This window comes from Sinohyriopsis cumingii, chromosome 9, assembly GCF_028554795.1.
Source record: "Sinohyriopsis cumingii isolate HCF-2022 chromosome 9, ASM2855479v2, whole genome shotgun sequence".
Lineage (NCBI taxonomy): Eukaryota > Metazoa > Mollusca > Bivalvia > Unionida > Unionidae > Sinohyriopsis > Sinohyriopsis cumingii.
The window spans coordinates 14142740-14170019 of NC_142969.1; the positions used below are offsets into that span (position 1 = coordinate 14142740).

The 27280-nt window shown below is 36.6% G+C and overlaps 1 protein-coding gene across 1 annotated transcript in view; it reads left to right on the plus strand.

Moving 5' to 3' along the window:
- Positions 1-6011: 6011 nt before the first annotated feature.
- The window catches only part of LOC149791303 (uncharacterized), a 117491-nt gene continuing 96222 nt past the window's right edge, over positions 6012-27280 (plus strand). The window contains exon 1 of the mRNA XM_089971327.1: positions 6012-6245. The gene's annotated coding sequence lies outside the window, so the exon portion shown is untranslated. The remainder of the gene's footprint in view (positions 6246-27280) is intronic.

The window sequence follows — 27280 nt, forward strand, 5'->3', positions numbered from 1 at the left end:
AATGAAAATTAAAATTTTAGGAAAAATATCTTTTGAGAGCTTATCCTGTATGTAATGTAAGAAAAATATTGACAAATTTCTACTGATGCAATTTTAGCATTTTTACAGGCTTGACTCAGGAGTACTCAATACTGAAAGTAGCACCTGATTCATTTGGTGCAGAATCAATAACACGTGTTTCATGCACATGTATGTAAACAATAATGTATGTAAACAAAGTGCCGCGGGTCATATGGTGTTCTCCACACATAAGCTTGCACCAAGGTTAGATGCGCATGAAGAATTATAGATGTCATTATTATCACGCAGAAATTTTAAGTTATTGAATTTTGAATATGATAGTGTTTCCATATGTTTATAATTGGAGTGGAATTAGTACCGTGAGTCCTAGAGAAGAGTGCAGTGAGACGTATAATCCTGTGACGCAATCTTGCGACGTACTAATTTCTGAAGACGTATTCTGAGAATATCCTGAGACGGATGTTAGAAAGTATCATCCTGAGATCCAAGGGTCTGAACAGCGACAGAGGAAGCAAAAACAGACTGAGGACGAGCAGGTTATGAAATCGTACAAGACGTTGACTTCGATTGTTCACTCGATCCTATGATGAACTAAATCTATCAGTAACAGATTGACTATTTTATTTAAATCTATTTGCGTTTTCTTCGTATTTCGGTGAAAGTTAAATTTATAAAAGCAGAGTACATTCCTAATGTAATGAATTTTCACAGTGTTTGTATGTAATTGATGAAATTGTTTGTTTACATGTACGGGGGCTCGTGTTGGTTTGTTCTATATACCCGCTCAGATCTTTATCTATTCCACCTATAAGTTTCACCACTTAATTTATATTTACTCGAACCGGGCAATAACATCGAGGGCGGTCAACCCCTAGATAACGAAAACCATATACGGAGGGACATTCACTCCCTCCGTGTAACACAAGACATTCCTGTGAACAAACCATATATGGCTCATTGTTCACGTCACATCATTGTATTTTGTAGAGCTTTATTACTTGAAAGCTGAAAGCTTTCTTAGCTTTAGTTGATAATGCTTATTTCTTAGCTGGGGTTTGTTTTATTTTAATGTTTCATTTTTACGGTACATCTATATGCTGACTCAGTTGAAGAAACTTACCTTGCCGAACGAGATACCATTGCAACCAACTCGGGTTGATTCGTTGACAGAATTGGAACCCTCATACCCCCCGTATGTATGTATGTATGTATGTATGTATGCATACATGTAAATATGTAAAATGCATGACTGAATATATTTTACGTGTTTATACAGAGATGGTGTGTGCGGTTTGGATTTTTAACATAGCTTTAACAAATTTTTAGTCGCATCGCTACGATGTCTGCAGTATGACATCATGGCGCCGACTTGTATCACGATATCCCACCCAGTCACATTATCCCGAGGAGGCTGTTAGTACCATTTTTATCTCTTTTGTATAACCCGGCAGGGTTTATACCCAATGCCTCCCGCATCTGAGGCGGACGCTCTAACCACTAGGCCACCGGAGAAGTGAATACATAGATGGTCTAATGAATGACTGAATGGGTTTGTGGATGATCATGTCAATGGATATGTTAATTAATAGAAGTCGCGGTATTACTGGTATACCGATTTTCTCATGAAAAATTAATGAAAAAAATTATTCTTTTTTATAAAAGAAGTTGTATTTGTCGCAAATTAATTTTAAATATTACAAATATTATTATACTTTTGATCCTGTTTTCAGTACATATATTCCTTTGTAAGACTGAAAATCATCCTGAAATTTTTGGGGAGCCGTTGTTTTAATTTTGTTTACATCCTACTTAATTTCCCAAGTCCATTAAATATTTTCTCGCTTGTTGAGTAAGTGTGCTTTGTGTTTACTGGCCATCTCTAATAAATATCTTCCCCGGTTCCTGGCATCCCACTCAAAGTTTTCCTGCCTGTTATATCAATATCGTAGCTAGTGAATCGCAGGCTTCAGTATCAACGCTTCTTTTTTTTATCAAGAATCTCTGTAATGTCAGCATAATGTATCTTTCACATGGTGTTAAATAAATTATAAGCTTGATTCAACCTGTTTATAAACATTTACAATTATGTCAAATTCATTTTTTTCCTGATGCTGTCCATTTTCACCCGATGTCTAAGAAACATAACTGTATGTATCTAACTTATGTGTTGTTAGTCAATTAATATGATTATCGCGTGTTTAATGAAGATTCCAGTGCAAAAGATAGAAAGCTATGTAAAATCTATGTATAAGCTTTCTCTGAGTTGTTGATGCCTGTCTATCGGATCTTTAAGAGTTCTCTCTCTCTCTTTCTTTCTCTTCTCTCTCTCTCTCTCTCTCTGTCTCTCTCTCTCCTCTCTGGTCTGCAAACCCCACGAATCAGCCATCTCTTATATGTCTGGGTGGTTTCTTATATCAAAACAGCCGGGATGTCGCCGAGTCACTTTAGATTGCAGAGCATTGAAATCGGCTCAAGTGATGCACGGTGCTCAGGAGTTAGACATGCCTATAATCTCAAGAGATGTACGGTGCTCCGGAGGTACACGTGCCTATAATCTCAAGAGATGTATGGTGCTCCGGAGGTACACATGCCTATAATGTCCAGTGATGTAAACTATTCCCTTGGCACTGATTTTGATGTGCAACTCCCTTGATTCATGTAAACTCTTTCACTTGGCATTGATTTTGATGTCCAACTCCCTTGATTCATGTAAATTTATTCCCTTGAGACTGATTTGATGTCAGGCTACCTTGGTTCATGCCATTCGACCTGATTATACTGTCATACCTCCTAATGAATGAGCCCATGGGGTAAGTGGGCTTCCTTATTACAAATAAGTGTTTTCTTACACGATGTTGTTGTTAGCGTTACCTTTACTTTAATATGTAGGTTTTTTAAATGCATTAATCTTCAAATATCTTTACTTCCTATTTGAGATTATTTGGTGAAAAGTGATACAATTTAAAACCTCATTTACCTTTTACTTTTCACTTTTTCATTAGTTGTTTTGAAATGCTTGTATAAAGATTTTGGGAAAAGAATAATACTGCACCAGGACGGCAATATGCATTCTAATATCAAAGGAAATAACTTGTAAACCATGAACAAAACACTAAGAGAATTATCTATCGTAAATATTTCTCTCGCCATCCTTATTACAATATTTCAAATTAATAGTTTCTGTCTGCAACGCCAATTACTGCACGGATTGTTCCCATAGTCAAGCTGAACTAGTAATTTTTAATTTACAAAAAGACCCTCGCATCCGACTGGCCTATTAATTTGCTAATGACAGCTCTATTCATTTTTAGGATAGTAAACATTTTTAGGGATTTCTGGAATTATAATCTATCAATTGATTCATTTTCCATTCTTATCGCGTGGGTTAAAATGCTTAGCACAGCACACATCAATTTATGTTACTAACTTTATCTTTTGGTGATTTTCTTTCCCTCATTTGGCAAGAAATGTTGTCTCTTCAGATTCAACTATACCATGTATAACGTTTACCCAGGTTAGAAAAATATAGATTCGGATGTTTAGTCGCATGCATGGAGGTTAGCTTATATGTTTTTATTGATAATACTGGTGAAATCAGTATCATATAGACTGATCTAGCAATGCAGTACGATACAGTAGACTTGGATGTAGGGTGTTTGTGCTATACATTTTGTTGGAAAAGCAGTTTATATATAAAAAAATTGACCTCTTTTAATGATTTTATGTGTTACCTTTATCTTTTTTGTATGCATTTTACAGAATTTAACATTGTTACATTTCATATTTTGTCTTGTTATAGAGTTTTCTGTGCAATTCATTTTTTACACTTTCGAACATATTCCTTAAATTGGTACCACATAGCCGTTATTGTGCTATTGTGCCGTAAAGCGCTACTTATACACACATACTGTTACAATATATTAGAACGCACTGGGCTTGTCATCATCACACAGCTTCTGTTACATTACATTTGTACACCCTGGGCTTGTCGCGATCACACAGCCTCTGTTACAATGTATGAGAAAGACCTGAACTTGTCATGATCACACGGCCTCTGTTACAATATATTAGAATGCCCTGGGCTTGTCATGATCACACGGCCTCTGTTACAATATATTAGAACGTCCTGGGCTTGTCATGATTGCACGGCCTCTGTTGCAATATATTAGAACGCTCTGGGCTTGTCACGATCACACAGCCTCTGTTACAATACATGAAAACGCCCTGGGCTTGTCATGTTCACACAGCCTCTGTAACAATATATTAGAACGCCCTGGGCTTGTCATGATCACACAGCCTCTGTTACAATATATTAGAACGCACTGGGCTTGTCATGATCACACAGCCTCTGTTCAAATACATAAGTGCGCCGCAGACATGTAAAGATCACATAGTCTCTGTTACATTATTTGAAATAGTTTCGAAATAAATTTAATAATCTTAAACTTTTGTGTGCAACAGTTGGCTGTTTTAGCAATTAGATTATATTCGCTTCTATAATCTTCCAGTCAAAACCGCTTCATCTCATTCATCCTTAATAGTACTTACATGAACTGATTAAGTTTTTAAGTTCGTCGCGCCATTTGGTGGTATAAAAAGAAATGCGAGTTAACTATTATCATGTTCTATTATTAGTGAAGTGTTTACGTGTGACTATTTCCTAAGGTGTGTAAGGTAAAGAAAACACCCCCTCCAAACAAAAACCCCCAAAACAACTGCGTTGGAAACCAAAGCGAAACAATCAAAACAAAGAAAAAATAATCATGGATTCTTCAATATAATCAGGTTGATACAATTCTTATTTATAAATTTCTTAAAGGAAAATAAAAAAACATTTGTGGGAATGTGATACAATCACTGTGTCACATTCCCTAACTTTTTAGTGTCATTTTATATGACCGAGGGAAATAAATTTGTTTACAGAGGTTTGAATTATAAATAAAATGAGATAAACGAATAAGCTTCTTTTCTCTCTTTTACGGGACAAATAATATAACATCACGTGACAATCTAGCATTCTCATTTAGGATAGGAAGATTCGATGATAACAAAAAAGAAACAAACAAACAAACAAATAAAAACAACCTCAACACAAAATAGCAAACAAACCAACAATATATAGAGCATAGTAAATTAGTCAGAACTGCATTAAGGTGATCAATATCCGCCACTGCTGAATGCATGTCAATAATTAAAACATAATTAGCAAAGTTAATGCAATATTAATTAGTGAGTGGTCAGTAGCTTCGTTTTGTTTTGTTCTTATATACCATAATGATTGCCTGCTCCACATCCATACAACTGAGAAGAGATGAAAGAAAGGAGAAAGGTTGACGGACAGACAAACGTACAGATAGAGAAATATAGTAATTAAGTTGATGGATCGTTAAGATTTGATTTATAAACATGATATGGAGTTTGGGGAAAATCATCTAACAGAATAAACTTAACATTGTACAGTATACACTGGCAAACAGTGACATACATACATACATGTATGCATGCATGCATGCATGCATACATACATACATACATACATACATGCATGCAGTACATAAATTGTACAGTATACACTGACAATCAGTGACATACATACATACATGCATGCATGCATACATACATACATACATACATACATACATACATGCATACACCTTGGTGAAGTCAGGTACAGACTCCTGGAATTGGCATACAAGAGAGAGAGAGAGAGAGAGAGAGAGAGAGAGAGAGAGAGAGAGGGAGAGAGAGAGATTTACAACCCCCTTCACAGAGTTGAGATGAATGAAGAAGTCTTCACTCCTTTTTATCATGCATAAGGATAAGGAAACCCCTTCGATTTCCTACCATGACTGGTCTTACAAGATTAATAGATCTCATTAAAAAGAATATTAGCTTTTCAATGATATTCACCTAGTCCTCTGACTGGGCGAGGCCGTCTTATCTAATTTATACTGTCTAGTGAAGCAAAACGGATGTCGCCGTTGCATGATTGAGTCTAAGCGGGGATACATTTCAGACCGCGCCATTTGATTTGAAACTGATTTTCGAGCTGTTGATGAAGTGATATTTTTTCGACAGAGGATTTAACTAAACAGAAAGAAAGAAGGAATAAAAGAATATAAAAAGAACTTTGAAAATTATTTTCGAACTGTTGGTGAGTTGATATTATCTAGGCAGAGGATTTAATGAAATAGAAGAAAGAAGGAATAAAAGAATACAAAAAGGTAAGAGAGAAATCTTTTCAAAATTTAGTTTCATTTAGATTTTCCACCCGACTTCCTATATTGCATTGGGAATCGGGTGGGTGGTGGTGTTTGTGTATTGTGGTGTGTTGTTGTCCCTGGATATTTTCCATTACCGATGTGTATCTTATCGCTAGAATAATTAATGTCGTGTACCGCTCCGGTGGCCTAGTGGTTAGAGCGTCCGCCTCGGATGCGGGAGGTCGTGGGTTCGATCCCCGGCCGAGTCATACCAAAGACTTACAAAAATGGTACTAACAGCTGCCTCGCTTGCGCTCAGCATTAAGAGGTTAGTGTTAGGACTGGTCGTCCCGGTGTCAGGATAATGTCTGCGGCATGATGCCCCAGTGCTAGACATCACTATAAACTGCCGCACTGCAGACATCGTAGCGATATGACTGAAAAATTGTTAAAACTACATTAAAAATCAAAATCACATCACATCACACCTCACATTAATGTCGTAAATTAATTGACCAATTTGACTTTCTGAAATTGATTTTGAAGTATAAGTTGGTCGATGATACAAACAATCCAGTTCTTACTAATTGAGTGATTTTAAAGTCTGCCATTCTCATTCAATTTATGGATAAAAATGGAGCAAGTAGACGTTAGACAGATAAAGGAAACACAAAACAAAACTAAAGCCACATTTTCCTAAGTAAACCATTAATCGCCCTTGCTTAACCATCAAATTTAGCAGAAATAGAACAAACTGTGTTTTGAGAAACCGGCATACTGTATAAAGAATTAAAGGCTGAATGAAGGCACAAATACATAGACAACGAAACATTTACTTTTTCCTTCAAAATTGGTTGGTGATTTCGTTTTTACTTGCCGTATGTGTTAAAGTTTGTGCAATCAATAACTTAGGTGGCACTTCTTTTAGAGAGGCAAAGGAAATACACTTCTACATGCATTGTCGGGGGTTTATGTTCATTGTGACCTGATTGGAATCTATGCACACGCATTCTCATATTAGCTGTAGATCTGTAAAATAAATAATTGTAATAAGTCAAATCAGGCCCAAAGTTGTATAAAATAAGCAAAATCGGGTGTATAGATGTATCGAAATAAGGGAACTTTAGGAGGACAAATTAACTGAAAATTAAATTATTGTGATAGATTTGCGACACTCCAATCCGACCTCGATGTTGAGCCTCATTCTGTCCGTGTTGCACAGGTTCCACTTTATTTGAGCTTTCTTGAAACAGATAACGAAAGCCTACTGTGTGGAATTATTGATCAGCAGGCAATATCAGTTTACAAACGCTCAAAACTAATCCTGGAAGCTAGGGTGGGTTTCTACATTTTTTCAGAGGAAGGGACTTCAATAATTCATGAGAGATTTTGATAAAAAATTATTCTCAGCTATAGTATTTGATTGGACCTGAACACAATTTGGGTTGATGTCCAGATACACCTACCGTATTAATCTTTTATCCAAATGTTCACCAGATCTGAATTAAAAAACTATATTTGACACCTGATTGACACACGATTTAGAAGGCTTATTCTACATAAAGGACATATTTTAACAGTGCAGTTTATTTTCTTCGATAATTGAAATTTTTGTAATTAATAGACGCATGTTTATAGTGGATAGTATGATTTGGTCGCTAGGGTAGCCCCTAAAATAGATTTTGCTCTATATCCAACAGACGGACACGGTGGCTTAAGTTGGGGCCCCGGTTGGCCGAGCGGTCTAAGGCACATGTTTTTACAGACCACTGATATCTCACCTCTGTCCGCATGAGTTATTATAAAAGTTGGGCCAACGTAGCTATGTTTGAAAGCTTACCAGTGACTTCCTCAGGCTCGGTAGTTTTTCATCTACCAAAAATATTGGCCGTTGTGCATAACCTATCATGTGCGGAAAAATAGTGTTAGACCCACAAAATCTAACCAGACCAATCAGTGGCTTAAGTTTAGTTCATCGCTTGCAATGTTCTTGCCTGTCAACTCTGGAGTACGGGAGGTGAATAGTCATCCATTTTTCGCCATCTTCATATTTTCATCCGTAATGTCCTTAGCTAAAACTTTATAATATTTCTCAATTCTTTCTTCCCAATTGCGTCCCAGACAAGGACGTCATTTCAATTTTTTTTAAGGGGGGACCGGAGGCCACCGGAGCGGTTCTGGAAATAATGAGTTGGAATGAAAATAATATAGTTTAAATGGAGCATGGCTTAAGTAATGCCTAGTACTCATCATTATGTTCCTAATTACGAACTTTGTTGGTGCCGAAGAACCGGTTCCATGATATTGCGGAAATTTATCATTGGACATGACAAATGACTAATTAATTGAGGGACGGTGTCAAATAAAAACATGAGCGAATAAAGAAATTAATATGTTGCTATTGCATGTGCAGCCATAACATGTCACAATCAATACAATACATGCATAGCATATTGTGTTGTCCTTGGCTACGGCAAACTATATGCAGAAGCGAACTGCACGTAAACATGTTCAGGTACCAGCCTACATTTCAATGGTATCATAAAATTGCACTGAATTTCCACATTTTAGTATCACATAAATGAACACTATGTAATTACTATTTAGTTTAGAAAATGCAGACATAATGAACATAATTTGTATCTTATTAACTTTGATGTGCACTAACACATTCCATCCGTTCGCTTTACATGTAGTCCCTGCATAAATTATCACTTTACAAGTATGTTCTAGTTTTAGATTAGAAAAAAGGCGTTAAAACAGCTTTGATCAAATATGAACTAAAAAGCCCACACTAACATTAATTGGCACTGACATTTCCAAGGTGCGGGCTTTGCTGAACGTATTGCAGGCATCCTGAAAATAAGGTACAGCCATGCTGACGTATTACATGCTCGATTTAAATGATGGATGGCTTGATATTGGAATTTTTGTATTGACTATCCACCCACCTCTAATTCTCTTATCAGGCCGCGAACTACGGATCGTTACCAGGCAACCGTCACAAACAAGGTATCTACGTAATACCAGTCATTTCATGTATTTATGGTATATCTAACACAATAGCCATTTTCTTACCCTTGGGAACGGGGACTAAATGATACGGAATGTTTACCATATCAGCATGTAATCAACATGTAAAATACCAAGTTCGGAGAAGTTCCATTAGGCGGTTTTGAAGGACATTCCGACGACCATACATGGCGAGGGAGGGAGTATAATATTAGCTCGGGAAATCTTCAGTTATCTACCTTTGTATTTTCCCCCACGAGGTACGAGTAGCGAGCTTACATTAAATTTTTTTAAAAAGTTAAACAAAAATGCCTTGGCAAATTAGATCTTCCGGTTCCCTGGTCACTTATTAACAAATAAATTAATTGCACAATACACAATACTTCGCAGTGCACATCCACAAAAGGCATTCTTCTCTTTAATCATATTGTTCCACTATATGTACAATAACGCAGTCAGCTGTGTATAAATTATATAGAAAATAAATTACTATCCTTTTCACTGAGTTGTTAATTTATAAAAGAAATTAATTGGTTAATCAATGAAGCATACTGTATTCTTTCATGCCATTTGTTATGGACCCCGTTATGGATAAAACACGTGTTCGCTGTGCTAACAAATGATTATACTCCCAATAATAATACCTAACAAACATTTCCGACGGGGGTTGGCGTGGGGCGGAGAGTAACTGTAAGCGGTGAAATGGACCAATTACACCGCGACACACAAATTGTATCTTTGCGGTCGTATTTGTTCGTTAGTATTACATATTTAGTTTGCAAGCAATATAAAAAAACAACAACAACATCTCCATCTATTGCGTAATGATAAAAAGCGATAGTTGCTTTATGTAGATATATCTGCAAAAAACCTGTATTGAGCGAATGTGTGTTCATCTTGACGTTGTACCCGTTTATTAGTTATTATATTTCAAAGGGTTTTAATGCAAAAATAAACCCATTTTACACAGGTAAATGACATTATGTTCTTTTGAAAACAACTTGCATGTCCCAAAAAGCGTGATGGAAATTAAAATGGGCGTTCCATTACCTTCTGCCCCTGCGTATGTGACCGGGGATGTAGAATATGCCCAATTGCGCCCTCGTGCATGTCGTGAGAGGCGACTTAAGGAGACAGGAGCCGTGGTGGCGCAGCATTAAGCGCCATGGACTCGCGACCGAAAAAAGTACTTGTTTGAATCCTTCAAGTGAATCAGTACGGCTCGTCTGCAACGGTGCAGTGCACTTTGCTCTAACTGCTTCAACTCTAGATAACTTATTTTGGTTGCTGAACGATAAAATATTGAACCATCAAAACCATTAACTCATCTGATATTAAGCATACGTCATTTGGATGTATATTTATACTATGTAGTCCACATTCTTTATTTTCAACTAATGCATGAAGAGGTTAAACTGGGGCTGCACGACAGGCATGCTAAATTCTGCGCTCTCCCAGATCCTTTCAATGCCCTTACGACATGCGGGAGTAGGCATAGATCGTATTTCATTTGTGTAGTCCATCGTCAAGTCCACAGGGGTGAAAACTATTGAATTGAATGGGTTCTTGGAAATGTCGGGCATACTCTGCTCTGAGTTGATTTGGACCGTGTATCATAGAATGAAAATTAAAAAGCAAATTTATCTGCGCAAATATCTTTCTCACTTGGAGTTATAAAATGGTTGAATGAAAAAAGCACTTTTAAAATCTCCGACAAAGTCATGGACTGCCTTATTAACATCACTAACCTAAACAAATTTACGCATGTTTCAAATATTATACATTCGACATTGTTGGTCAAATTGGTGTGAAATTTTCATCAGTTACTGAAAGTTTTTTTTTTTTTTTTAAATAAAAAAATCATTTTTGATGAGTATGCAATTCATTCTTCATCTTTCCACACACACACACACACACACACACACACTTTCTTGAACGAAGGGTAGATATAAGCTATCATATAAGGTGCTCCAAGAGAGTAAACAAAGAAGTGGACGACACAAACAAAAGGGTGGATAACACACGATGATATAAACAAAATAACTAAACCTTTAGGCAATATTGTACACCTTTGTTTTGATTCTGCAGATATTAACGTTACAGTTTAATATGCATTTAGAACGAACGGAGTCATTCAGATTCACCATCATTGTATAGTGTATGCTGTGAAATATGTAGAATTTAGTCCATTATTCAAATCACACACACACACACACACACACGCACACACACACACGCACACACACACATCTAAATTGCAGTGAGTTTTATTCCTTTAACGAAATATCCCCTCCCCCCGGCCAGGTTTTCTAAAAATGATCCCGTAATACTATCCGCAGATTATTTCAATTGTTATTTTCCAGAAGCCTATATATATGTACCTGGTATAAAGGCTATTTATTTCTATTTAGATACTGGCAAATGTTAATTAAACAAACTTAAGAGAAACACTTGCATCGAGAGATAATATGCTGACAGTATGTATATTTGTTCCAGCTTTTTCTTGCGGGGGTGGGGTGGGTGAGTGGTATAAAGTGCTTGTCGCGTAGGGTCCAGACTCGTTCTCGGTCATTGTTGGTATGTGAAAATCTTGCCAGTAACATCTCGTGGGTCGGTTGTTCTTCCCGAGGTTCTCCCCAGTTCCTCCTCTATCATTTATAGTGGCCACCACGAATAGCCAGCCTATCGCCGGCTGCAAATCGCGTTAATCTACAAACACAACAACATCAGCTTTTTCTGGTCAATATATGCCTGAACAGGGTTCATGCCCAGCAAACTTACACCTGTTCTCAAATATCTGGAAATTCCCTATATGTACCGGAAACTATACGGCCCAAGACACTTCCCTCGCGACTGAGGTGGTCGTTTTGAGTGGGTGGAATGAAATACGAATGAGGCGTCAATATATGCGTTAACTAATTAATGTTAACTAATTAAAAAAATATTAAAAAATCTATATTTCTTCTTTGTCCAATTTTAGTATCCGTTTCATATTGTATAGGTCGATACTTTATTTACCACTCCTTTATTACCCTCCCCGACATTATTCCTTTTATACCCACAACACACACACACACACACACACACACACACACACACACACACACACACACACACACGTATCTTCTTCGCTATAGATCTGTACACTTTTGTATATCGGACTTCAAATAATTGTCTAGACATGCCATGATTTCTTGCCCACGCTATTACATCGCTCATCGTATTAAAAAGTCATTGATGTTAATTGTTTTTTTTCTTGAAAGGCGCGAACATATCAACACATAAGTGTCGGAGTAAAATAATATAGACAGACACGACCCTCTGCATCAATGCCTTAATTTTAATGGCCATTAAGTTCGGGGAGGGCTCATTGTTTTGGTATAGCTGCAATAAATTAAATGTACATTTAAAAACATTATCTTAATGTTATGATGATTTATTAATGAAACAGTGACACGCATTAAATACTACACGCACTTTTTCAACTATCAGCTGATGATGGCAGGCTAACGTTTCATAATGTACTGTAGTTACCTCAGCTGAAGTATACCTTGTGACCAATAGCATAAAGTTTATAGTTATTAAATATATATTTATTAAGTTGAATAAAAGCATAAACCAGTCAAACCTGATTACACTGTTATATTATCCATGAAGGCCTGATCCATGATAACCTGATTACACTGTTATATTTTCCATGAAGGCCTGATCCATGATAACCTGATTACACTGTTATATTATCCATGAAGGCCTGATCCATGATAACCTGATTACACTGTTATATTATCCATGAAGGCCTGATCCATGATAACCTGATTACACTGTTACATTATCCATGAAGGCCTGATCCATGATAACCTGATTACACTGTTATATTATCCATGAAGGCCTGATCCATGATAACCTGATTACACTGTTATATTGTGTCCCTGGCATCCCGAATACATCATCAACTTGTCCATGACAACATGATTATACTGTCATATCTGTCCCTGACGACAATCTGCTAAATTTGAGAAACGACCAAGTTTTCCAGTCCTAAAAATACATTTGCTGATTCTGTTTTCTTAGAGCCAACACCTTTTTTATTACTGGTTGCAAAAGCGGAGACATATACGTCATTGACAAAATGTAACCCTGAAATAGAACAAACACAATCTCCCGCTCATATTCCCGCGCCTTTTCTTGCATATTCAAAAAACATAAACAGACACCCCACTCTTTCTACCAACCTCAACAGTGACCCTCTGATCATAATTTAAAATCCACCACGGATGTGAAGCATATTCCGACAATGACGGCATAGATACGATTTGGTCAGAACATGTCATTGTAAGTTTAATGTTTATATAAATAAATTTACATTTGATTCCTCCCAGGGACTATAGTGGTTACCCCAAGGGGAACATTCATTTCTACCTTGCAGCTTAGGAGAATATATGTTAACGGGCGGACAGATGTATAATTTTACGATGTCCATACATAAAGCACGGGAATAATAAAGATTAAACAACAGGGACAATATGTCAAATTATTCACTAAGGCATCTGGATGGTAACATATGGACAGACAGACAGACATACTGATGGTTTAACATTATTCCTAGCTATAGCACTACAATATTAAAAACTAAACACGATGAGCATTATGGCAAAGTAATAATTAAGTATCTACTGAAACTAAGAAACATTTCCTACGAAATTTTTGGGAACACAGCGTGTGCCGTACCATTGGGTGATACAAAATATTAGGAATACAGGGTGTCTCGTACCATTGGGCAGTACAAATCATCAGGTATACATTGTGTTTCGTACCATTGGGTGATACAATTATTAGGCATGCAGCGTGTCTCGTGCCTTTGGGTGGTGAACATTATTAGGTATACATCGTGTAGCATTAAACCTAAAAGGTTTGTTGTCTTGGATCATTTCTCAGTTCAATACACAGATTTTGAATGGTATTAATTTGATCGTATTATTGACATTTACATATAAATTTTGATGCAAAAACCGATAAAATTATTGCATTCTCTATCAGCTGAATCGATTAATGTACAATTATCGATTAATGTACAATTATCGATTAATGTACAATTATCGATTAATCAGAAGTACATGAGCAGTGCTAACGTTGTCTCGGTTACATTTAACAGTCATATTTCCTGTTTACATTACCCTTACCAAGAAGAGATTTTCAAGAACTGTGGAATGTTAAACATACTTATTTAATCATTTTTATTATTTTTAGGACTGAATAATTTTAATACAGTTACAGTCTGTTCAGATTGGAACGCTGTAAACAGCCTCAATTAAGTCAGGTTTTCTATGCATATAACACACGCATAAAAAGCCATTACTCCTATTTAATTCCAAAACCGTTAAATCTCCACCTAGCACAAAACCACAAAATTCAGACTTTTAGGATACTCTGAATCGTATACTTGGTAATCATACCCACAGCAGGCAAAGATTGTGAAGCAATTAATGACTGTTGATATGTATGGAATAGGCGAAGAAGTAATTTACATAATCCTTATTTTTGTTTTCTTACTTTTTGTCCTCTCTTATTTTACTTTCTTTCTTTCCTCCTGTTTCTTTTTCTTTGAATTTTGGTTCAAGTCATATTCAAATCCTTTTAAGTTTCGTTCTCTTTTCTTTTTTTAAAAATATATTTTGTTTGATTCATTTGTCTGAAAACTGAAAAGCTGAAGTACACTACTTCCAGTTGCGCCAATTGCAGAAATTTTCAACACTTTGAGAAAGAGTCAATCTGATTAAAATCAGATCTCCACTATACAGTGTGAAGATCTGACATTGACCACTTAGAGGTCATGTTCTGGTGACCTTTTAAGTAGCCAATGGAAATGCAGCTTTCAGAAATCTGAAAGTGAAGGTCATTCTGCACAAATTGATGCTAATCAGCCATACTGCTCAGTTTCCCAAACGCGAATATATAATACTTCGTCTGATTTCCTGATACAAGTAGCGATTATGGTAATAACATAAGTCACCAGAACATGACCTCTGATTGTAGGAAAGTATTTTTTTAAAAAGAAATGTAAACGAATCTACAGTACATGATGCAAGATATATGGGCTTGTGTAGACAAATCGATTAATAAATAGCAAAGACATAGATTTATCAAAGGCAGCCGATACAACCACAACGAAAATAAAATTAATGAATAGCTGATAAAGACAACAAATTTTTTAACATTTAATTTAGACATAGACTCGTGTTGTAAAAAGCATCAAAATGCGTTTAACCAACTTGATGTTATTCTAATAATAGGCATTCCATATCTGTCAAAGTTCATTGTTTGAATACATATCTTTTCTTTATTGGGTTGACAATATCAAAATCAAATTCACTTTTATGGTTGGTATTTTTTTCAGCCATACTTTACATCTCAAAGCAATACCACTAATTAATAATCTCACAAATATTATACAATACCAGTAATTGAATTTGCAATTACTTCGCCACAACCGCTCTGGTGGCCTAGTGGTTAGAGGGTCCGCCTCGGATGCGGGAGGTCGTGGGTTCGATCCCCGGCCGAGTCATACCAGAGACTTACAAAAATGGTACTAACAGCTGTCTCGCTTGGCACTCAGCATTAAGAGGTTAGTGTTAGGACTGGTCGGCCTGGTGTCAGGATAATGTGACTGGGTGGGACATCATGATACAGATTGCGGATTGATGCCCAGTGCTAGACATTAATACTGACTGCCACACATCGTAGCGATTTGACTGAAACATTGTTGAAGCTACGTTAAAAATCCAAATCTCTCTTTCTCACACACACACACACACACACACACACACACACCGCCAATTGCTTCGCTATTGTCATGAGGCCAATTATAACCATGTTTGCAAATCGGCTTTTAAAGCGTCATGATTCTGTGAAATATGATATTTAACTCATGTAACAACAACTAGTCAAAAAAATACTACGAAATTGTAATAAATAAATAACGGAACTATTTTTTTAAACTGCTGTTTACAAAAGAGATCAGTATGGCGGAAGAATACATACATATTTCATTTCTGTTGTTATGAACTGATAGCTTTTATTTTGTTTTCTGCGTCATATGATGATGATGATCTAAATGCTTGTTTTAAGGCTTGATACAAATTCTAATGATAAATGTAATACAAAACAGCATGTCGACATTTTGTTTATCACAAGCAATTTCCAAGATTAGGAAGTTTTGCAACATGTGAGAATTTGAAATGCAAGATCAACGATAAGACTGGGCTAAACCTAACACTCTGCGCGTTCGTAGAAAGGTATTGATTATGTTTCATTTCTATTTATTTTAATAACGTGGGTAATAAACTCAATATTTTTTGTGTATGAACAATGCACTTGTGAATTTTGTAATTTCAAGATAAGTTGTTGCAGATTTGTAGATGATATACCGACGTGGTTGATTGGTTAATTGGTTTGTTGCTGCTTAACGACATATCAAGAAATGAATGGCTACATAGTTCAAAGGTAGTAGGATCCAAGTGATTTGCTCAGTGACACACCAGCCGACCTGGATTGATCTGGGGAAGGATTCTATCCTTGGCTTGCGAATCCGCCACGCTAACCATTGAGCTGGTAGCTAGCTACCTAGATAGGTGTATCTGATCAGGATTAGACCTTTTGCCTTGCGAGTATATGCGAACCTCTGAGCCGTTTCAGCTATCTGTTTATTTAGATCTGGGCGGGATTGTAACTTTGACTTGCGATACCGGCATGCTAACCACGTGGCATCTATGTATGTATTGTTACACGCACACGGGTATTTACTTGACCGAGCGGTTGTCAAACCCTGGCGCGATTCTCGCTAGAAGTCATAAGTTTCCCCGACTTTCCAAAGACTTCCATACAACCTCAGTTGTAAATCAGAAAGCCCGACGTGTCCATTCTATACCTAAATTTTCCTCTAATTAATGCAAGACCACAGATAAACCAAACTGCCAACTATCTATCAACCGTACATCTGCGTGTTTTGGCTTCATTATGTTTCCGTACCACCAACCGTTCACGCCTTAGAACATATATGAGTACTCCTTAACAATGGGAACTATTTTAACTCCGCCACCTTAGGCCAGTCAATGTATGCTTTCCAGGCACATTTCGCCGATATAACTGCACCATATTCGCCCACATGGCGACATAAACGGTCTCTGCCAAGTCCCTTTTTATTTATGCCCTTATGTAATTTACCGGTTTAATACCGTAAGTACTGTACTTGCAGTCACGATACCAATGTATACCACTAGATTTTAATATGTACTATTTTACGACAGGGTCATTCATTCGGTTTTGGTCGGAATTCACTACTAGTGAACCAGGACATCATGGAAACACACTAACACTTCACTCCGTGACGTTTGCTCCTATTAATTAGCTCATTAGTTCGGGCCAGGAATATTTCCATGGCGCCGAATTCCAATAATCAAACAAGTAATCACACAAATCTTAGAAATGCTTAAAACAGGGCACTATAACCAAGTGCACATACTCTAAATTTTCTACAGTATGTATGTATGTATGTATGTATGTATGTCAGTCTGTGTGTCTGTCTGTCTATATATCTATCTATTCTTTAACTCAAAGCGCTCATCAGCATTCGTGTATGTATGTATGTATGTATCTGCCTGTCTGTCTGTCTCTGCCTGTCTCTGTCTGTCTGTCTGTCTATGTATATATATATATATATATATATATATATATATATATATATATATATATATATATATATATAGTTTATTTCACATTGTCGTCCATGACAAATTACAAAGACGTAAATGTTATAGGGAGAGTAGGTTCTATATTTTTTAGAGATAAGAACACGATGTCCATCTTATCTGTATGAACGTTTCAAGATTAATTCTAAGGAAAAATTAACTGAATTTGGGATTATACACATTTAAATAGAAATGAATGCCTAAATTACCACGAACAACCCTTACTTGTATAATAAATGATTCTAAATTAGCAAGAACAACCCTTCATTTTAGAACAAATGACTCTAAATTAGCACGAACAACCCTTACTTTCAGAAAAATTACTCTAAACTAGCACGAACAACCTTTACCTATAGAATAAATGATTCTACATTAGCACGAACAACCCTTAATTTTACAATAAATGACTCTAAATTAGCACGAACAGCCCTTATTTTCAGAAAAATGAATCTAATTTAGCACGAACAACCCTTACTTTCAGAATAAATGACTCTACATTAGCACGAACAACCCTTACTTTCAGAATAAAGGACTTCAAATTAGCACGAACAAAACATTACTTTTAGAATAGATGAATCTACATTAGTAAGAACAACCCTTACTTTCATAATAAATTACTCTAAATTAGTACGAGCAACCCTTACCTTTAGAATAAATGACTCTAAATTAGCACTAACAATCCTTACTTTAAAAAATGACTCTAAATTAGCATGAACAACTCTAATTTTCAGAATAAATGACTCCAAATTAGCACGAACAACATCTTTTAGAATAAATGATTCCAAATTAGCACGAACAACCCTTACTTTTAGAATCGACGAATCTACATTAGCACGAACAACCCTTAATTTTAGAACAAATGACTCTAAATTAGCACGAACAACTTTACTTTCAGAATAAATTACTCTAAATTAGTACGAACAACCCTTACTTTCAGAATACATGACTCTAAATTAGCACGAGCAACCCTTACTTAAAAAAAAATGACTCTAAATTAGTTTTAAAATATTTTTATGCATGCGATTTTCTATTGATCAGCCCTGCGTAGTATTAAATACAAAATATTTTCACCGAAGCCTTCTGTTTTATTCGAAATCCTCTTGGAAAAGATTTCGAAGAAACTAGGTGACTGACTGAACGTTTGGGATAGCTGTATAGAGAGATGTAGTTAACAGGGTGTGCTGTGTGTTCAAGCCTATTTTTATTTGCTAAATTATGCATAAAGGGTCCGCTTACAAGTTCTCACGGCCTAAGATGAGCCATTCCCCAAACATGTACAGTAATACAAATTAGTCAAGCAATACAAGTGGCAAAGTTAAAAGAAAGATTAAAAACACAGCAGCAACAAACAAGGTAAGCTGATAATCAAAGGATAAAGTTTCGAAAAAAAGAGGGAAAAGAGGGAAAGATATCCATAGCAAGTAAACAATGATGCTACGAAAGTTCGGAAGGAATTGCATTTAGCATGTTATGCACCTACGTCACAATCAAATGGTCATTGTACAGTCTACAAAGAGCAATATTTGATAACAGATTTTACATCTAGAATCAAACAAAGAAACATTAGTTAAAACACATTGTATAAGTAATGTACTTTTGAATCAACTTAAAAATATTCATATTTTGCAAAGTTGCAAGTTCATGTGTGCCAAATAAAAGTGTTTGCACAGATCTGGACGGGCAGTTCGATAAAACTAAGCATTAGTCGGTTCAATCACCAAAGGGGATAGCAGTTCTTTAAAATAACATGGGGAATCATTACAAATAATTCTATGAAAAGTGCAGAGTTTGTCAGATTTTCTTCTTAATGAGAGCTGGGCCAGCCGAAATCTTCATAAGCTATTGCGTACATGGGCATTTATGGAAGACATGTGACTATACTGTCAGCCTCTAATTGAAATCTCTCTAATACATCAGAGTATGACTTTGAACATCACGATATTTGTATAGTCTAAAATAGGCCTTATCATCATCATCATCATCATCACAATTTATCGACTCAGTCTCGGGAGACCATGCGAGTAACGCTCTTGGAGTGTCGTCTGTCTCTGGAGTTTTGGCATCGTCTGCTGTGGCTGTGCAGGCCTATGCGCGAGTGACAGTCCCTATTGCAGTTGGTGCAGACGTACTGGGTAGTCTGAGGTGCTGAGGTTGCTGCCGCACTCTTCTTTCTCTCACGTTTCTCTGCTTCCAGCTGGCTTCTCCTCACATCAGCGATTGCTATGCCCTTGCGGACCGTCGGTCTTCAGGTGCCTCGGTCATCGAATTGCACTTCCAAGCCGTCGGATGAAATGTCGCATGCCTTCATGTCCTTCTTGCACACATCCTTGAAACGTAGTAAGGAGCGGCTGACTCTTCTGGTGCCAGTGGGCAGCAGTCCATATATGATGTCCTTTGGCAGCTTCCCATCCTCCATACGTTGGACGTGTCTCAGCCATCAAAGGCGGCGTTTGCTCAGCAGGGAGTACATGCTGGGGATACTTGGACCCTGTAGGATCTCGCTGTGTGGGGCGTAGTTTTGCCAGCTGATTTTCAGGATGCGTTTTAGGCACCGTATATGGAAGGAGTTGAGCCGGCGCTCTTGCCGCATGTAGGGAAGGAGGCACAACCGAGGCCAGGAGGGTGTGTTTGATGGCGAAGCCAACTCCGTGCTGTCGGGGCTCCTCAGGTTCTCGACACGTTCAGAAGAAGGTATGGTTTACCTCTCTGAGGGAGCCGCTTGAGGCGAGCCTGGTTTCCTGGAGGGCAACTATGCTGACATTTAGTCTGGTGAAATCTCTGTCAATGATGGCCGTCTTCCTGGTGTCGTCCTCCTCTCTGAGGTCGTCAGAGATGTCTGTGCACATGGTGCGCACGTTCCAGCTTGCAAATCGAAGAGCTGGAGTCTTCTGTGCTCGTTTTTTGTTATTTTTGTCTGGTGCGGAGCTTCCGTCTGCTTGTCATGATGAGCAACACACTGAGCTCCATGCACCCACTAGAGCAGGCAGACATTGACGAGTCAATACCTTACTGACCGAGGCCTTAAGGTCTAAAATAGGCCTTATATATGTTAAGTAAATTATATCCAAGTTGGCATTGAGTATGTATTGGTTATCTTGGAGAGAGAGAGAGAGAGAGAGAGAGAACACTGTCGTCTGCAAAAATCTAGAGAGACTAAGATTACGATACTATAGGAAGTGCTAACACACTCTGTACTATCGCCGCTAAGTACCCCTGCTATCTTGTGATTTACTATCCATATTTGGATAGTACTCCTATGTCGACCTACTGCGTGGACACGTATGTAAATTAAGTGCCTAGCTAGATAGTTCCAGACATTCTGACCCTTCACATATTGTGTTGTAATGACTTAAGAAATATGTGTCGATTGCAATTTTAAGTAAGGAAATCTGTTCGTAAAAATGTGTTCACGTTTGGTTTTGCAAAACGTAAAATTGCTGATGTTCATTCGAACATTTCTGTTTTCAAATCTTCAGTTTGGAAGGTACGTAGTTTTTGAATATTGTCAAACTGTTTCGGAAGTCGGTATATCTTACACGTAGTCCTCAGTCCCATAATGCCTTATAGAATTATTCGGTTTTCAAAAAGCACCTGAACTTAAAAAGTTTTGTATTGATATTGCTAGTCTAGAGTGAATAACAAGGTGATCAGGTTTACAGTTCTAACTGAATTACAGTTAATACGCTTTATTGTAAATTCGGGATATCTCAGATTAGAGGTGTCGTCCTTCGAGTAAAGTAACGCATGAAATTAATCTAATGACGAACTAATCATCACCTGGCCGCTCTGCTGACTATTGAATTTTAATTAATTAGAACAGATACCTGTCCCAGAATCAGGCAACGATATCTTTCCATGAGATGATTTAATAGCTGCATTAAAAATATGAATATGGCACTATCAGCGTGTTTAATCAAATTCAGTATTTGCAAATACAGAAAGAACTTCCATTGTGTGGGGCAGACGGATACAACCGATATAGTTTTAATGGCAAACATCCTGTAAAAAAGATGGATTATTATCTGTTAACAGGTATGCCTGTAATATCTTGGTTTTTATTTCTATATTCCAACTTCTTTCAATTTAAATCCACACCAACCCATATATATATATATATATATATATATATATATATATATATATATATATATATATATATATATATATATATATATGGGGTAATATCGATAGGATAGTCAATCAGTGAGGCGTAATTGGCATTCTATATTGCTAAAAATCAAAACTTCCCTAATGCTGTTAAACATGTTGTTACTATTATTGCCTTTCTTAATTTGACACAAAAGCTGGTACCATACATTTTCTTGGAGCTCGCAAAAATATAGTAGCTGAATAGAAAAATAAAATCTCCCCTCCCCAGGTAGATATTGCCCGATTAAAATGTAAGCCTCTGCAGCTGATGATTCCTCATTCCCCAGGGTCAACATTACACATAGCCCCCAACTAATTAATCAAAAATATCCAGCATGTTAAAATGAAACGCTCTTCCCCCGCAAGACAAAAGCATACGCAGATAGCAGCCAACCCACCCACCCACCCACCCGTCAAAAAGAGAAAGGAAGTCTGAACCTAATAGAGGTTGAAAAATCTGGTTTTTTTGAAGATTATCTGCATATTAAACATACATTACGTAAGACCAAAGCGCCTAATTCCACTTCAAAGAGACTACATAATTTTTGTATTAATCGCAATTCACGCAAGTAGACGATTCCAGAATTTACTAGTGTTGTTGCAATGAACATTTGACCAACAAGATATACAGCAATCCACTGTTAATTGTCCGACTATTACTGCATTAACCTTGAAATTATATAATTAATGAACTTCTGTATCGGTAGTGACAGTTACAACTTTGTGATTATTTTGTTAGTAATATGTACACTCTTATTTTTTGTTTTTGTTGCAAACTGTTACAAAAGTTCTTGAAAATATCTTTTTAAAATCATCTCATGTTGTTTTCTTTGTAATATATATCTCGCAAAATAGTGAAAAATCATATTTTGACTGTTTCGCCTGTGACGTCATGTCCTATATTCTGTCCCTAATCTCCTCATCCCCTTCTCCCCTGGTTTGAACTCTTTATTTTGTTTGGTTCAATACGTCTGAAACCTACTGACGCACGCTTTCGTAAGACCAGGCTGATGAATCACAGTTGTCTGGTATTTGCCAAGGAAATATCACAAGGCGGGTGGAGTGGGTGTGGGTGGATATGGTTGTTGGATTATGCTAATACATTAAACGAAGAGGAACTAAGAGAGATAATGAGGATAAGCCATCGCAATTCATGCTCGTTGGTTTTGGAGTTTAAATGATATAAAGACACATTTTGCATCGAAGTCCAGAAGGTTGTATTCATAATAGTTAACTGTTGTTCATGATCTCTGTAAACATTGATTGAAATCAGAGTGAAAGTTATGTTTTGTTTGTTTCGCTCGCTTTTAGGCAAAGAACGGTTTCAGGCAGATGCAGGTTTAGACACTCACTGCTAAAGTTACTAGCTTTGAGAAACCATTTCTTGGACCTAAAACAAAATCACATACTTAATAATGTCACCAGGAATGAAAGTATTCTTTCTCTCTCATCTTGAACGCTTCATTTAATTAGAAAATGTTATGTCTCCCTTGACTGGTTAGATTTAAGAATCTCCACTCAGTAGGATCAATTTATTTTAATCCACGGGGTATTATGTATTTTTTTTTATGAAATCGTGTATTGTTAATTTGTATATTTTGTCTTCTTTACTGCCATCATCATTATTATCCTTATCATCGCCCATCACCATAGTCATCCGCTCCTATACCTTCATATCATTAAATCATCATCGTCAAAGTTATCGTTATCATTGTAATGATTTTCGTCACAAAGGTCAAAATTACAAAAAGAAAGAAAGAAAAAAAAAGAACTTAACATTCCCATATAATTTTTTATGATTTTCTGTCACGCCTGTCAACCCGAGTCACTAAATGTTGTTTACCTTCAAAACATTGCAGGGGACTGGAGTTGTGTTTTAAAAAAAAATAATTATATCTGCTCCAGGTGATTCGAACTTGATCATTCAAATTACACAGGTATTCATAGTACTTAACCTCACGTACATTAATATATGAATAAATTTTCTATCAACCATTGAGCAAGGAATTTGAATACTTACTGCGCCTGAAATAAGATGCATTTATTTGTAATATCTCTTTACGGCACATCAGTATAGTAGTGGACAAATAATCCAAACTAATGGTAGCTGATCCAAAATGTAGAAATGAATTTTCCAAAATTCACGAAATTGTAAACCATTTAAAAAATGTGTAAGTAATAAGACAATACAAAATATAAAAAGTATAGAAAGTGTTAAATTTCTTTAAAATGTGTACTAAACAAAAGGCAAAGATAAAATGCATGAAACGTGACAAATTTTTTATTTCATAATCATCATTCCCTCAAGAAAACATTTCTGGGGTTGTACGTCCTCATACATTTTCTTCAAGCACTTTGCATCCCATTAGTTCTGTCCCAGAAAATTGATATACTCGACAAAAAATACCTGCACGGTTCACACTTTTCAGAAGGAAAGCATCAGTCAGGTATGTGTGTCCGATACGCAATCGACACAACGCAATATCGTCTGTCGGATTTGTCCTATACAAAGGATTCAACCAATCTGATTAAAATCAGATTTGCACTGTCCTATGTATTGATCTTACAGCTACCGCTTAGAGAAATCTTATGGTGACCTATGTTATTACCATAATTCTTAATTTTATCAGCCAGTCAAATGAAGTCTTTTATCTTCACGTTTGAGAGACTGAGCAGTATAGCTGAAGAGAATCAGTGTGCACCGTCCCATTTGATTTATTTTCAAATTTCTGTAAGCTGCATTTCCATTGGCTAACTCAAAGGTCACATAATATGATCCCTAAGCGGTCGCTGTCAGATCTTCACCCAGTTCAGCAGAGTCCTGATTTTAAGTACATTGGGGATTAAACTTTCCCACAGTGGGTTAAATGAAAGGAAATTACACTTTACTTAATATGTTATTTATGCTAAACGGTTGTTTGACACGGTTTGCACTGCATTTTCATCACTTCAAGAAAATGGTAGACACGTTACTTTCCCAAATAACACCGAGGTAGCCGACCATAGCTTACGATTCCACGGTAGCGTGCTAACTGGGGGTCGGGAAGAGGCGGTTGCCCCGAAATTACATAATAGTTTATACGTTTTCAATTTGTATAATAATATTTGCATAAGCTGTAATTTACAAACTCGACCTCGAGTACATGATTAAGGAGACGTTACCACTGACACCTTCTAAAGTCATTGTGCTGTAATTATGACGGACATCCTGTGAAAGACATTGTGCTGGTATTATGACGGACATCCTGTGAAAGACCTTGTGTTTACATAATGACGGACACACTGTGAAAGACATTGTGATGATATTGTTACGGACACACTGTGAAATATATTGTGATGATATTATCACGGACACACTGTGAAGCCATTGTGCTGATATTATGACGGACACCCTGTGAAAGACATTGCGCTGACTTTATCATGGACATTTTGTGAAGACATTGTGATGATAAAGTCACGGACACACTGTGAAATACATCGTGTTGACATTACCACGGACACCCTGTGAAGACATTTTGATAATATTATCACGCACACACTGTGAAAGACATTGTGATAATATTATCACGGACACACTGTGAAAGACATTGCGATAATATTATCACGGACACACTGTGAAAGACATTGCGATAATATTATCACGGACACACTGTGAAAGACATTGTGATAATATTATCACTGACACACTATGAAAGACATTGCGATAATATTATCACGGACACACTATGAAAGACATTGCGATAATATTATCACGGACACACTATGAAAGACATTGTGATAATATTATCACGGACACACTATGAAAGACATTGCGATAATATTATCACGGACACACTATGAAAGACATTGCGATAATATTATCACGGACACACTGTGAAAGACATTTTGATAATATTATCACTGACACACTATGAAAGACATTGCGATAATATTATCACGGACACACTATGAAAGACATTGTGATAATATTATCACGGACACACTATGAAAGACATTGCGATAATATTATCACGGACACACTATGAAAGACATTGCGATAATATTATCACGGACACACTGTGAAAGACATTTTGATAATATTATCACGGACACACTGTGAAAGACATTGCAATAATATTATCACGGACACACTGTGAAAGACATTGTGATAATATTATCACGGACACACTGTGAAGACATTTTGATAATATTATCACGGACACACTGTGAAAGACATTGCGATAATATTATCACTGACACACTATGAAAGACATTGTGATAATATTATCACGGACACACTATGAAAGACATTGCGATAATATTATCACGGACACACTGTGAAAGACATTGTGATAATATTATCACGGACACACTATGAAAGACATTGCGATAATATTATCACGGACACACTGTGAAAGACATTTTGATAATATTATCACGGACACACTGTGAAAGACATTGCAATAATATTATCACGGACACACTGTGAAAGACATTGTGATAATATTATCACGGACACACTGTGAAAGACATTGCGATAATATTATCACTGACACACTATGAAAGACATTGTGATAATATTATCACGGACACACTATGAAAGACATTGCGATAATATTATCACGGACACACTGTGAAAGACATTGTGATAATATTATCACGGACACACTATGAAAGACATTGCGATAATATTATCACGGACACACTGTGAAAGACATTTTGATAATATTATCACGGACACACTGTGAAAGACATTTTGATAATATTATCACGGACACACTATGAAAGACATTTTGATAATATTATCACGGACACACTATGAAAGACATTGCGATAATATTATCACGGACACACTGTGAAAGACATTGTGATAATATTATCACGGACACACTATGAAAGACATTTTGATAATATTATCACGGACACACTATGAAAGACATTGCGATAATATTATCACGGACACACTGTGAAAGACATTGTGATAATATTATCACGGACACACTATGAAAGACATTGCGATAATATTATCACGGACACCCTGTGAAGACATTTTGATAATATTACCACGGACACACTGTGAAAGACATTGTGATAATATTACCACGGACACACTGTGAAAGACATTTTGATAATATTATCACGGACACACTATGAAAGACATTTTGATAATAT